Consider the following 15,707-nt stretch of genomic DNA (forward strand, 5'->3'; position numbering starts at 1 on the left):
TCTGCTGCAAAAAAATTAAATAATGCATTTCTGGCCCCAATATACACGATTCTGAATAATTTACCTTGTGGATTTATTCCTGGTAGTAGGGCTGGCATAGGCCACATGGGTAGAAAGGCAGCAGGACTTTGTGGGGCCTCTTTCCTACCGGGCATTTTCCCCCTCTTCCCTATTCCATTTCTCAAAGCCTTCTGCGTCTCTATTCCATTCCTCAAAGCTCTATAGTGGCCTCAAACTTCCCTGTGTTCTTAGGGGTACCCCTTCTCCCATCAAAACTGACATTTCTTGTGTTCCCAGGGTGACAGCTATATTGGTTTACTAGGGCTACTGTAACAAAGTATCACAGACCGAGTGGCTTAAACAACAGAAATTTATTGCCTCATCTTCTGGAGGCTGAAGTCCAAAGTCAAGGTCTTGGCAGGGTTGGTTCCTTCTGAGGGCTGTGAGGGAAGGCTCTGTTCCAGACCTCTCTCCTTGGCTTGGTCATCCTTCATGTTCACACGGCATTCTCCCTGTATCTTCACCTGATCACATGGTCTTCCCTCTGGTCATGTCTATGTTCAAATTTCCCCTTCTTAGAATAAGGACCACAGTCATATTGGATTAGAGCCCACCAGAATGACCTTGTTTTATCCTGATTACCTCTGTAAACACCCTATCTCCATATCAAGTTACATTCTGAGGTACTGAGAGAGGTTAAGATTTCAACATACGAATTTGGGGAGGGGACACAGTTCAACCCCCAACACCAGCCACATTGGTAGACCACATGCTGTGAGTTGGCCAGAAGTCAGGACTTGTTTCTCCTGGCTCTGGGTTCCTTTCTCGGGCTCACCATGGTCTGCCTGAGAGAATATGGACAGGTCACTGAAATCTGAGCTTCTACTCCTGCATTTCAAAATTAGAGGAAATCATACTTGCTTCTCAGAGCTGTGAGGACAAACAGGATAGCTTCTGTGAAAAGTCCTAGGACAACACCTGATACATCAAAGCCTTTCAGTGACTGTTTATGTTCCTACTTTTGTCCACACCAAGAAAATACCCATAGATAAGGACTTAATCCGATCATTACTAAAGGAAACTGAGCAGAACACACGGATCTGCCCTTGGGAGGTTTTGTTCAAAGAGAACGTCATATATGAAAACAAACAAAACCAATATGCAAAATAAAGCATGGTCCTGGGAAGGAGGATGGGACCACCCAGAACCCTCTTCTTTGCCCCAGTATTTACATATTCCCTGAGTGAGAACACTTAGACATCATTTCTTACCTTGTTTCTCAAATTGTGCAGGGCAATGGCCCGAGTCGTTTTACTTTGTATTTTAAAATAACAAAAGGAATCTATGTGCTGTTATAAAATGCAATACAAAAGTTGGAAACAGGGGTGCCTGGGTGTCTCAGTCGTTAAGCGTCTGCCTTCAGCTCAGGTCACGATCCCAGAGTCCTGGGATCCAGCCCCACATCAGGCTCCCTGCTCCGCGGGAGGCCTGTTTCTCCCTCTCCCACTCCCCCTGCTTGTGTTCCCTTCTCTCGCTGTGTCTCTCTCTGTCAAATAAATAAATGAAATCTTTAAACAAACAAACAAACAAAAAGTTGGAAACATCATTACATACTTTTTCATTAAAAATCTGCTCATTTGTTTTTGGTAAAAAATAGGATCATATAGTAAGTGTCATTTGATAAATCTTCACATTCCCCATATTAACAATCCACTTTGAACACCTATTTTTTTTAAAGATTTTATTTATTTATTTGACAGAAAGAGAGCACAAGCAGGGGGAGTGGGAGAGGGAAAAGCAGGCTCCCCGATGAGCAAGGAGCCCAATGTAGGGCTCGATCCCAGGACGCTGGGATCATGACCTGAACTGAAGGCAGACGCCCAACCAGCTGAGCCACCCAGGCACCACAAACACCTTTCTATGTTAATACATGTTCTTCTCTGAATCATTTTCAGTGGTTAAATAGATTTTTGTTATATGAATGAGCGATAATTTAATTATTCATTATTGATAGGCATATAGCTTATAGCCAACTTTTGAATTATTCTGATAATTAATATTATTAGAAATTATGTATATAATTAATATTATCCAATATTATTATTATTAGCAATCAATGCTTTGATGAGATCCTTAATCTTTCTACATCTCCCTGCTCTTTCCACTGATATGATCATTAATCTTTGGATATATAGACCCAAACCAAATAGCTGGGATTGTGGGAGAGGAAAAGGACATGCTATACACAGAACTCTATTCACAGTATTTTAAAAACTCCTATGCAAGGATTTGTAAATATATCTGGACAGACTTATTATGCTTGTGCCTCAAATGAATTACTTACCAAACTGCTGCTGAAAAAATTCTTCTAGGAGGACATTCAAAAATAATAGGGAGAGGGGATATAATAATTAGAATCCAGAATAAGGTACCGACAAGTGATAGAGAAGATAGAGGAGAAAGGTTTTTGATTGGACAGAAAAATGGCTGAGGGAGATTACAGAAAGTAGAATCTGAAAGGGAAGTAGACCGTCTCCATAATTTAGCAGAAAGGGGGCTCCCATCCAGAAAGTGGTGCAAAAAATCAAAGATCTCACCTGAAGTCAGGAGCCCCTTTATGATTGTTGGAGCTTTTGTCTTTATTGAGCTTTGTGAGAAAGGGCTGGGAGGATGTGGGTTCTGGAGTTTCAGCTGATTTTGTTGTGCAAACTTAAGCAAGTCAGTTACTGTCACTGGGCTGAGCTTTCTACATCTGTAAAATAAGGACACTGGGTTAGAAAATGAATAAGGTGCCTTTTAGATTCTATTTTTAAAAATCCTCGGTCTTTTAAGATTTCACAGATAGAAAACTAATAACTTAATGAATAAAAAAGGGTAGGAGGTTAAAAGCACAGGAGTCTGGGCTTCACCAAATGTTATTAAGTATCGGATCCCACCTCTGCAATGGCCCCATCACTCCTCCCTCCCCGCCCCCCGCTGGGTCCTGTCAATTTACTATTCAGATCAACTGACTAATTTTGTCTGAAAAGGGAATGGAAAATCTCAGTGTCATCGGATACACTTTCGCTTTGATGGATGAGGCTTAAGTTCCAAAGAGAGTGTTAGGCAGGAAAATCCGGCTCTTTCAAACTAATTACTGCATATCTGATTTATTTCCCTCCTTAATGCTGTTTATTTTGTTTTTATTCAAAATATAAAATTGTTCCCTGTGTTGGGAGATTAATGGCTTTCTTCTCCTTTAGCAACAGATCATTTGTGGACCCAGATTATAAATAGGAAGTTAGAATCCATGACTCATTGTTTTTCCTTTTTCATACAGGATGTCCCCTGAGATTAACTGTGGCTTCTTCTTTTTTTTTTTTTCAAGTTAGAAACATTAACATCTAATTATTTGTGGGCTGCTACATTGAAGATTTTTGTTTTTAGGAAAATGTAATGCTTCTTTTTGTGCCATGCTCCTGGAAAATTTTATATTTTGATAAACTAGAATTCCAAACAGCACTGAACCGTGGCTTTGATTGATCACATTGTTGCTTGCTTGATTCACCCATCCATTTAACAAATGTGTATTTATTGTACGCTGGCTCTGTGTAAGGAATGCGAGTGTTCAGTGTCTTGGATGTGGCACACTCTGATACTGAGACTGGAAGGGATAAGAGGTAGCGGATGGCTTCTCAGGTCGACTCGTGTGCTTAGAGTTCACTCATTTGTTTATGTGCTTCTTCACTGATGCATCAGACATCTGCTATAGTCACAGATCCTGCTGGGGTTTTACACAAGTCTGGTACATTTGGCATTCATTCATTCATTTATTCAGCAACAAAAACAAGATCAGAACACAATCCCCTACCAGGTGTCACCCTCCAACTAGACTGTGAGGTGTGGGTGCAGACAGGAAAACAGTTATGACGGGCTTTGAATGACATGTTTAAGGAACTTTGACTTCATGTAGTATCTCTTTTGTTTTTTTTGGTTTTTTTTTTTTCCGCTTTATCTGTGCTTTCTGGTATCCCCTAGCTGTTGAACTTGAGACAAGTTACTCGACCCCTCTGTGCCTCAGTTTCTCATGCGTTAAGTGGTGTATCCATCAATATGCAGTCAAGAAAACAGAACGCACTGCAGGTATTTCCAGCAGTGAGGGAGGGAGTCAATGCAGGTCATTAGTTAGAGTCTTTGGGAAGAGATGGAAGAATAAATGGGAGGAAAGAATGCGAAGGGGTGAGGAGGTGCTTACCGGACTTTGCAGGAAGAGCCCAGCCTGTGTGCTCTGCATCTGCTAGGCGGGCCATTGCTGCCACCGCCATCGGGCAGGCCCCGCAGCTGTGCAGACCAGAAGCTGCTCGCCCACCAGGACCACTACCACTGTGGGGAAGCACGAGTGGGGAGCAAACAAAACAAGGCACAGACAAGCTTCTCCCTTCCTCTAGCTTTCCAGTCTTTCCCCAGTGCCTCCCACTGGCAGAGCCCAGCCAGAGGGCAGCTGACTAGGGAGCCTGGGAACTATCATTTGCAGGCTTCCACACCCCCTGCAATACCAAGGAGAACCCGAGAGGACAGGAATGGAGCTGACACCGAACAGACAAATAACCGGCACAAATGGGGACAGGCTGGAAACTACTTTGCATGGTTGCTGGGAGTTACTGAGTTACAGTGTGCAAGGCCCTTTGGAACAATTATCACTATTACCCAGTGACTTCAGGGAGTCAAGGAGGGCAAATAAACAGAGTAGTAACAGAATCAAGATTTACATTTGAGAAAGCATGGGTGGGGGCCGTGGAAAAGGAAGAGCCTTACTGGATCTTATGAAAGGCAGGGACCACTTACGCGATGGTTGGAATATCTGTACAATAATGGGGATGGAAAAAGGGGGAATTGATTATAGGGTTATTTAGGGAATAGAATTATCTAGACAGAGTGATTCGTAGGAGGATATAGAAGGAGGACAGTTCCAAGATGCTTTGGGTATGGGTGATTGTATGGAGAGGGGGTGATCTTATCCAGCATCATGTCATCAAGATGGGGTGGGGGTGGGGGTGAGGGTGGAGTGTGTCCTATTGACCACTGACTCCCTGCAGCTAGGATAGTGCATAGTCGTCTTTGTGTATGTGCTTGATTATTATTTATTGAGTGAATGAACCAATGAATACATTATTTAATTCCTTCCCTTTATTAAAGAAGGAATTGCAACATGGAGACAATAGTTCACTTTCCCGGAGTTCTATAGCTAGTAACTAGCAAACTCACACATCTGAGTTTTCTTATGTCCGTTGCACTTTCCAGTGACTGCACAGGCAACGTAACTCCACAAGCCCATGAAATCATTGGTCCCTGTGCCAACTGTGGTGCAAGAATAACTAGAGGGGCGCCTGAGTGGCTCAGTCGTTAAGCGTCTGCCTTCAGCTCAGGTCATGATCCCAGGGTCCTGGGATTGAGCCCCGCATCGGGCTCCCTGCTCAGCGGGAAGCCTGCTTCTCCCTCTCCCACTCCTCCTGCTTGTGTTCCCTCTCTCGCTGTCTCTCTCTCTGTCAAGTAAATAAATAAAAATCTTTAAAAAAATTTAAAAAATTAGAATACCTAGAGACCACATTCCCATTTTTAAGGGAGAAATTAGGATAGGGAGTCACCTGCAGGTTATATCCATTCAAATAACCACGATGGCTGCTAACATTTGGACACTTCTCAGAAAAGGACTGAAGATCAGTTCCATTTATTTTTATTTTTTTTAAAGATTTTATTTATTTATTTGACAGAGATAGCGAGAGCAGGAACACAAGCAGGGGGAGTGGGAGAGGGAGAAGCAGTCTTCCTGCCGAGCAAGGAGCCCAATGTGGGGCTCCATCCCAGGACCCCGGGATCATGACCTGAGCCAAAGGCCGACACTTAACGACTGAGCCACCCAGGCGCCCTGATCAGTTCCATTTATTACACAAGCACATGAAATCTCAGCTGGGATGTACCTTCAAATAAGATGCATCCCTTCTCTTAAGGACCTTGCTACAAGGGATGGAATCTGGAAAGTTATCTTTCAGGAGCTTTTCTGGATTTGAAAAGGGAGAACACTGGAAGAAGGTATGGAAGTTTCCCCTGCAGCACCATTCCCATCTCACAGGGGATGCTGCCCCTTCTGCGATTTCTTGCAAATAGCACAGACCAGAGTCAGAGTACCCACGAAGCCGGCCCGGGCACCAAGACCTCTCTACCACACCTCCCAAGGAAGACCTGGGGATGAACCACATCTGTGTAAACTAGGGTGTTTGCTAGAAGTGTAGGTTCTTGGGCCCCAACCAGACCTACTGAATCAGAATCTTGTGGGGGTAGGAGCTTCTGGCAAAAGTTCATGCCTGAGAAATGCTTCCTCTGGCCTCAAGGCAGGACCCTCCCCTGTTCATCTGTCGCCGATTTGATCCTTCCCCGAAAGGCAAAGGTAATGTCAACTTCCTTCAATCCCTTCTTCTTCACCGGAGCCCCTCCTCATGTATTATGCATGCCTCTGCATCTGTGTGTTTTCCCACTAGCCTCTCTTCGCTCTGTGATGACAAAGTCAATTTCAGTCCCCCCACCCCCACAGCGCACGGGACTACGTTCACATTCCCAAAAGTGCTTTGCTTCCTCTTGACGCTAAGCACCGGTCCAGCTAGTCCTCACTTGACCAACCTCTCCATTTCTTTGTTTTGTTGTCTCTTAATCAACCTCCCAAACAGCTCAAACATGCTCTCCTCCGGGACCCCACTCTGCTCCTCTCAGACTGCTCCAGGTTCTTGGTGCTCCCTTTATCAGAGTCATTCTTTTATTATTGTAGCTTTCTCTCTGCTTACCTGCTACTTCTGTGTCTCATGCTTGACTGTGCACTTCTGTGAGGGGAGGGAACCGGGTCATACTCTCGGTACCCCCAGATTCTGGTCTGTAAAGTGAGTCCCCACTGAGTTAAAGGGCAGCAGAGTTGAGCAGCTAACTACACATCCTGTCTTCCGGCGCATGAGCTCTACCCTGGGTTCTGGGGAAATAGAAGGATAAACTTTTACCTCCAGACCATGGTACCAGCTTAACAACACCTGCCACTTCTGGGCAGTGTCCTAGGGCAGGGCGAGCCTTGTATCTTTGTACCCTTGGGTGGTTATTCCTGTTTGAAGAAGGTCTTTGGGGTGGAGGGTAAGTCCCCACCAGGACTGAAAGCCCTCTGTGAATTCTGAATGACTTGACCCTAGGAAGTGGTGCAACAGTTTTTCCCTCCCCCAGTCCATTACAGAGGACAAAGCTTCTCCACTCTTCTATCTCAGACACAGAAGCTTGTCTCTAACACACCCAGTCATTTGTTTTCCAGGATTTGGAGCAGAATTAATTAGCTTGGAATAGCATGGGGAGAATGCTAAGTATTATTAATAACTCAATTAGCAGTTCCTTCCTGCAGGGGGTGGGTGGTTCCATGCTTCCTTGGATAGCTCTTGAAGACAGACCCTGTTCTCCCCGTTTCCACTCTAACAAGCTCCGCTCAGTGCCCTGGGACTCTGCTCCCAGCCACTCCCTGGCAGGGTTGTGCCAGGGACTCACCTGTACCAGGATGGGGTTGGGTTTCAGGCTTCTGCTCGCTCTGTGGCATAGGAAGTGGATGGACCTAGGCAAGTATTCTCAGCACGGGAGGGAAAACCTAAGGGCTGCAAAGGGAAAGCAGAAGTAATGTGAATCAGCACATGCTGTGTCCCAGGAACTATGCTTGGTGCTTTATACACTTAATATAATCTTCATCACAGCCCCTCAGGTTGACACAATGCTAGCTCCATCGTAGAGACACAGAAAGGGAGGCTTACAAAGTATAAATATATTGTCCAAGGACTTAGTGCTCTGTTACAGGTGCTGTGCGTGTGGCTTTGTCCCTATCCCCTGTCCCAAGCCCCACCCCCTCTGCCATCCTCTCTGGGCTTTAGTACTTGGCTTCACCGTGGATCTAAGAGCCATGCCTATCCCACTGAGTTTCTTTCTCCTATTTGTCCATGGTGCTGCCTTCTTGTCTGAATTCCTATGGCAAATGAAAGATGATTCAAGTTACTGATTCAGAGGCCTACCTTGGAGTCAGTGTGCAGTAAGATCAAATATCAGCTCTGTAAATTGATAACTTTGCACCTTGGGAAATGGATTTAACCATTCTGTGCCTTTGTTTCTTCATCTGTAAATTGGGAATAATGATATTTAATTCCATTATTGCTGACCCCTAGAATCCCCACTCTCTCCACGTCTTCAGCTGGGTCAAGCATTAGCTCCTCCAGGGAGCTTTACGTGGCCCATTACATTGAGTTACGGGACCCTGCTCTGTGCTCCAATGATACCCTGTATGCTTGCTCGGATGATCACCCTCACCACGTTATTTTAAGTGCCTAGTGCACTTGAATAATGCCATGCATTGTGTCCAGTAATACCAGCTGTTGTTCACCTTTGGATTCCCCAAGAAACCAGGATGGGTCCTAGCATATGGTGAATCTTCAACTAAAGTTTGTTGAAAAAGTGAGTGAATTAATGAGTGAAGTGACCATGAAGTTGAGAGATGAGTAGGGAGGCAAGCAGACAGGGAGGCAAGGGGTAGAAGGAAGGGCAGTCTAAGCAGAAAGAGCCGTGTGAGCAGAGGCTTGGAGGCATGAAGTGTTTGGGGATCGTACGGGAACTGAGAGTAACTGAGAACAACGGGGATACAGGCTACAAGTTAGGGGCACAGAATGGCTTGAAGTCCAGGGCCCTCCTGCTTCTGGGATCAACACTTCAGAAGCCTTAAGTCTCAGGATCCATTGAGGCTTGAAGGGAACAAAATATTGGTTCAGCTTGAAGGATGTTTTTGTTGTTTTGGTTTGTTCCAGTTGAATCACCAGATAATGCATTGATTTGGTCACACTTTGAAACCATCCAGGAGGCATATTTGTAGAAAAAACAAACAAACAAAAATACTTTTGATTCGAGTCACAGTTAAAAACAAAATAAAACAAAACAAAACAAAACAAAACATGTTTCTTTAATTAAAAGAAGCACTTGAACCATTTTGGTATTTCTGAGATTGTCATCTACCACTCAGGGCAGGCTCCGATTGTCTTTTCCTCCCCATGTTTCTGGGGCCCCTAGAATGTGCAGGAAGGTGATGAAGTATGAAGTATCAGGAAGGTGATACATGCTTTTCCCTCCACCCCTGTCACGGAATCCTCCGTAAGGAAGGAAGAATCATTTATTTGATTGATGGGGTAGGAGTTTGACTTCCACTAGGCCAGAACTTTTCAAACTGGAGTTGTGACTGATTAAAGGTTGAAATCAATAAAGGCTGAGATTTACATCACATAAATATGGAGAATGTTGTAAATATGGTTACTGAAAGATTTAGTTCAGTTTGGGATGTGTGTGCACATGTGTGATGGATCACAATATAAAACATATCTCTATGCATTATTTATTAATTTATTGTATTGTAACTCCAGTTAGTTAACATACAGTGTAATATTAGTTTCAGGTGGACAATTTAGTGATTCAGCAATTCCATACATCAGCCAGTGTTCATGAAAACAAGTGCCCTCCTTAATCCCCAGCACCTATATCCCCATCCCCCCACCCACCTCCCATCTGGTGACCATCAGTCTGTTCTCTATAGTGAAGAGTCTGTTTCTTTCTCTGTATCTCTATTTTGTTGTTGTTTTTGTTTTCCTTTGCTCATTTGTTTTGTTTCTTAAATTCCACATGAGTGAAATCATATGATATTGGTCTCTCTCTGACTTACTCTCTTAGCATTATACTTTCTAGTTCTCTCCATATTGTTGCAAATGGCAAGATTTCATTCTTTTTTATGGCTGAGTAATATTCTGTTATATATGTACACCACATCTTCTTTATCCACTCATCAGTTGATGGATGCTTGGGCTGCTTCCATAATTTGGCTATTGTAAATAATGCTGCAATAAACATAGGGGTGCATAGGATGTGAGGGGGATCTGGCTGCAACATCTGTCACCCCATTGTCACTAGCATCCCCTCTCCCTTCACTGCTCCTTGTGCATCCCTCCCGAAGCTGCACACTTAGTCAGTCGAAGAAGATGACCCTCCCCAGGAAGGAGGATTATTCTTCAGGCAAGGGTATAGGAGTAGCTGCGCTCCCCTGCTAGAACTTCCAAACAAGCTCTCAAGGTCCATCTGTAAGAGAACTTAGGGTAGTCAAGCTTCCAAGACTCCACACATATCCAAATAAGGTGCTGCAGGTGGCAGTCTGCCTTTCTTTAAAAAAAGCGGGGGGGTGCATATATCTCTTTGAATTAGTGTTTTCATATTTGGATAAATAGCCAGTAGTAGAATTACTGGATCATACGGTAGTTCTGTTTTTAATTTTTTGAGGAACCCCCATACTGTTTTCCACAGTGGTTGCACCAGTTTGCATTCCCACCAACTAAAACATATCTCTTATTGTGGGTCTCGGTCAAAACTTTTTAAACTTCTGCATGAGTTGATGTCCCTTGACTGTGATGGTCCATTATAGGGTCTGTGTGGTCTGCTTGTCTTCACTTTCTCAGGCCGCTTGGCTTGCTTAAAGAGCACGATGTTTCCTTTGTTTGCTTCATCTCCAAGATTGTCAGGACACCTGGACCCAGGGTCTTTTCTGGAGGTAGGTTTAGAGGTCCATGGTTTCCCTGGTGCTCTGTTAGGATCGGGAGGTTGGAGCCAGGCTGAGTTTCTCCAGTGTGCAGACTGAGGAGTGAGTGCTTACTTGGCAGAACAGCAAGGAATTGAGTGGTTAGTGTACTAATAAAAGCACCTGGCCATGAGGACCAGTGGGGGCTGAGATTGCAGCCCTCACTGTGTGTGCCAGGCCATGCACCCAGGGGGCTGTTCTCACCGAAGGGGTGCCTTTTTCTGTTGCAGCTAAATGTTCCCCTGCAGGCCTACTGCTTTGCAAACTCCACCCAAGATAGGGTGGTGGTCTAGACTTGGAAAACATCCAAAACCTCCTCTTGGCAGGAGATCCAAGCTGTAGTTCTCCAATCCAGTTTTATCCATGATGAAGTTGATATTTTATTTCCTAAATAACACTGGTATCTATTGTCAATGGGCTTGGAACTCAGAAGAGGAAGGCTTGTTAATTATTGCCTCTGAGAAACCACAACATCTATGTGCACAGCTAATGAAGGGTTGGTTCCCCAGTTCCCCACCCCTTCCGGAAGTCTGTTATTAAATCAATGTGTGTCAGACAGCCAGAAATGTAAGGCATGGCATTGGGGTTTGGCTCAGTCCCACACATTGCTGGGGGTTTTCCAGTTTGGACTGGCTTTTTCCAACTGTTCTCAACTGGGGCCTTAACTCACAGCCGGAGCCCCTGAGTTTGTGAGAGACTTTGTTCTATCCTATTCCTTTTCCCTTCTTTCCTTTAAAACTATTCTTTTTTCTTCCTCTCCTTTCCTTCCTCAGATCCCTCAGATCTGTCTCTTCCTTGTTCTAGTGTTTTCTGAGTGTCAGCTTTGGTTAATCCCTGCCACTGTTCCAGGGATACCTGGGGGGCTCAGTCGGCTCAGTGGCTGCCTTCTGCTCAGGTAATGATCTCAGGGTCCTGGGATGGAGTCCCACTTCAGGCTCCCTGCCCAGTGGGGAGTCTGCTTGTCCCTCTCCCTTTGCCCCTCCCCCATGCTCATGCTCTCTCTCTCTCTCTCTCTCTCTCTCAAATAAATAAATAAAATCTTAAAAAAAAATCCCTGCCATTGTTCCACGCAGGTCATACCCTTCCTTGGATATGCACATGGAAACAACAAAACTTGTGAAGAACATTTAAGCGACCCTGATCTTTTGATTCTACTCCCTACCTCTTTCTATTTGGCATATTTTGAACAGGACGTTTATTATGATTATAGAAAGGGGATATGTTTAGAACCAGATACACATGCATTAAAATTTATTTTCTACTGTTACACATTGGTTTACCTTTCTGAGCCTCAGTTCTTTAATCCTTAAGTTGGGAATAAATTGGAGAGACTCACTGGAGATTTATTTATTTTTTTCTCTTCCAAATGAAGCTGCCCAAACCAGTTACCTGGTGCTCAGGCCAGGCAGAGGTAAACTGTCACCTTTATGCTGATCTTTAGGGCATGTTCTGCATGCAGGGGCTGTCAGATGGCCCCACCCAGAGAAGGTGAATCCAAAATTATATTTCTACTTAATTCTATGCCCTGCAGGACTGCTGTCGGCTGCTTCTTGTGGTATGCAGAGCCCTGGGGACTGGTGGGTCACTTTGCCTAAGGGACCCAGATGATATTCTGTAAGAAAGGACTGATGCCTCCCCAGTCTGTTCTCCAAAGACTCCAAGTTAGAAACAGCTATATACAGAAGAATGAAACTCGACCATTCTCTAACACCATACACAAAGATAAACTCAAAATGGAGGAAAGATCTCAATGTGAGACAGGAATCCATCAAAATCCTAGAGGAGAACACAGGCAGTAATCTCTTTGACATCAGCCACAGCAACTTCTTTCAAGATACATCTCCAAAGCCAAGTGAAACAAAAGGGAAAATGAACTTTTGAGACTTCATCAAGATAAAAACCTTCTGCACAGCAAAGGAAACAGTCAACAAAACAAAGAGGCAACCCACAGAATGGGAGAAGATATTTGCAAAGACACGACAGACAAAGCACTGATTTCTAAGATCTATAAAGAATTTCTCAAACTCAACACCCAAAAAACAAATAATCAAGTCAAAAAATGGGCAGAAGACATGAACAGACACTTCTCCAAAGAAGACATACAAATGGCTAACAGACACATGAAAAAATGTTCATCATCATTAGCCAGCAGGGAAATTCAAATCAAAACCACACTGAGATACCACCTTACACCAGTTAGAATGGCAAAAATTGACAAGGCAAGAAACAACAAATGTTGGAGAGGTGGAGAAAGGGGAACCCTCTTACACTGTTGGTGGGAATGCAAGTTGGTACAGCCACTTTGGAAAACAGTGTGGAGTTACCTCAAAAAATTAAAAATAGAGCTACCCTATGACCCAGAAATTGCACTAGTGGTTATTTACCCCAAAGACATAGATGTAGTGAAAAGAAGAGCCATATGCACCCCAATGTTCATAACAGCAATGTCCACAATAGCCAAACTGTGGAAAGAGCCGAGATGCCCTTCAACAGATGAATGGATAAAGAGGATGTGGTCCATATAGACAATGGAATATTACTCAGCCATCAGAAAGGATGAATACCCAACTTTTACATCAACATGGATGGGACTGGAGGAGATTATGCTAAGAGAAATAAGTCAAGCAGAGAAAGTCAATTATCATATGGTTTCACTTATTTGTGGAACATAAGGATTAGCATGGAGGACATTAGGAGAAGGAAGGGAGAAGTGAAGGGGGGGGAATCGGAGGGGGAGACGAACCATGAGAGACTATGGATGCCGAGAAACAAACTGAAGGCTTTAGAGGGGAGGGGGTTGGGGGGATGGGTTAGCCCGGTGATGGGTATTAAGGGGGGCACGTACTGCATGGAGCACTGGGTGTTATACAAAAACAATGAATTATGGAACACTACATCAAAAACTAATGATGTACTGTATGGGGACTAACATAACATAATAAAATTAAATTAAATTAAAAAAAAAAGAAAGAGGTACTCAGAGGGCAAAGGGAACATGACCTGCTCAGAGGTAGGCAAAGGCAGTGGGGCCACGTTGTATTATCTTCCTAGGGCTGCTGCCACCAATTTCCACAAACTTGGTGGCTTAAGACAACAGACATTTATTCTCTCACAGTTGTGGAGCAAGACATTGGAAATCAAGGTACCAGCAGGGCCATGCTTTCTCTCAATGCTCTAGAGAAAAATCCTCCCCTGCTTTTTCCTAGCTTCTGGTAGTTGCTGGCAATCCTCGGTGTTCCTTGGTTTGTAGAGACATCAACTCCAACTTCTGCCTCTGCCATCACACAGCATTCCCTCCATAACTGAGCTTCAATTTCCCTTTCCTTATAAGGACACAGTCACTGGATTAGGGCCCACCTTAATCCAGTATGACTTCATTTTAACTGATTGCATCTGCAAAGACCCTATTTCTAAGTAAGGTCACATTCACAGGGACTAAGGGTGAGGACTCCAACATATCTTTTTGGAGAATACAATTCAACTCACATCCATTCTCAAGAGGGCAGTTGGCACTGGGACTAGTGGGCTGGCCCTGACAACTGAGTCAGAAGATGAGAAGGGGCACAATGTTTGCACATCTGGAGGGTCATGGATGCTGGAACCAGTTCCTCCTGAATCTGACTTATATTTGAGAATAGCTTTTTTTTTTTCCTGGGCCTGAGCTGAGCAAACTGGTAACGAAGAAATCAGGCCCGAGGTTTGAACCCACTAGGGTGCAGGGTCCTTGTCACAGAGTATAGGCCTGGGAAGTGGCCCAGCTCACCTTCAAAGAACGATTGTCCTTGGTGTGAGAACTGTGTCTTCTCTGGGAGCCAGGGACTCTGACCCAGCAGCTTTGCATTTTGGGCTTGACCTGGCCCCAAACCAACACTTTCCTCCCTTTCTGCTCTTTGCCATCCCAGACATCACGCTCAGATAGACACTGAAGTGCTGATTCTGGGTTCTACTCCAACTTTGTCTGTTAGATACTATGAACAACTACAATATTAACAGCTCACATATTAAGAAAACTTACTACATGCCAAGCATTGTTCAAAATGCTTTCTGTGTATTAACTCATTTAATCCTCCTAAACCCCTTTGAGGTCGGGGCTGGGGACATCCCCACCTTCCAGTTAGAGATGAAAGGACATTGACCCAGATTTCCGCAGACCCCTTCTGCTGTGCAGATAATAAAGCGAGGTACAGCCCTCTGAGCCTGGGTTTCTACCATCCCTGCTCAGGGCTTGCAAAGTGCCCACACAGGCCAGGAGGCCTGAAGCGTGGTTCCACAGATGCTTAGCTTATTATTTACACTGACTATGCCCAAGGCAGCAGAGGGCACCGTGGTCTGCAGCACCTAAGATTTTCCCCTGGCCAAACTCTGTGCCCAACTCAGTTCTTTCTCTCCCAAACTTCTTCCCAGACCTTCCTCCAGGGGCCTCTTGCTAGGTCACATGTACAAGTATTTTTTTTTTTTCTCCTTATAACATCATGATCTCCAAAAAGGAGTTACCAAGGTAACCAGGAAAGATGCACACAGTCTTTATGGAGACTTCATCTCTATTTAATCGGATTACGTGTTCTTGGCTTACTCCGTTCTTGTGATAACAAGAACACAACATTCTCTTATGTAGTTAGTTTCCAGCTCCTTATTCTGCATTTTGCTCAGCCTGTCTTATTGACCTTCAAACTTCTTCCAGAAATTACTAACAACTCAAGAATTTACAAGCCATGAAACTCCCTAACCTTCAGTGAAATAGATAACCCTTTCGAGCCAAACTTGCCCTCTACGTGAAGCACGTGGGGAGTCCTTCAGAGGAGAGGAACCAGATATTTAGACTCCATTCTATGCCACCGTACACTCTGAGAAGTGACCCGAGGACATTCTCTACAACTCAAGTAGCAAAGAGGTACACTGCAGTCAAAATAATAAAAATAATAATAATCACTTCCTATCTTCCTGATGATTAGAAGAGACAATGTTTTATTGTCCCTGAATTCGTCTGCCTTCTGTCATGTCACCCTTTCCTTGACGACCTAAATAGTCCAACTCAAATCCCCATTCTAAATGACTGAGT

General features: G+C 44.2%; 1 long non-coding RNA gene across 1 annotated transcript; it reads right to left on the reverse strand.

The window, feature by feature from the left end:
* Window positions 1-352: 352 nt before the first annotated feature.
* On the reverse strand, window positions 353-2,749 carry LOC144381706 (uncharacterized). The gene is made up of 2 exons (XR_013447474.1): window positions 2,598-2,749; window positions 353-574 (listed from the first exon to the last, which is right to left on the reverse strand). It is a non-coding gene; the product is annotated as an uncharacterized LOC144381706 (long non-coding RNA).
* Between the last annotated feature and the right edge of the window lie 12,958 nt (window positions 2,750-15,707).

The sequence above is a fragment of the Halichoerus grypus genome, chromosome 5 (assembly GCF_964656455.1).
Source record: "Halichoerus grypus chromosome 5, mHalGry1.hap1.1, whole genome shotgun sequence".
Taxonomy (NCBI): domain Eukaryota; kingdom Metazoa; phylum Chordata; class Mammalia; order Carnivora; family Phocidae; genus Halichoerus; species Halichoerus grypus.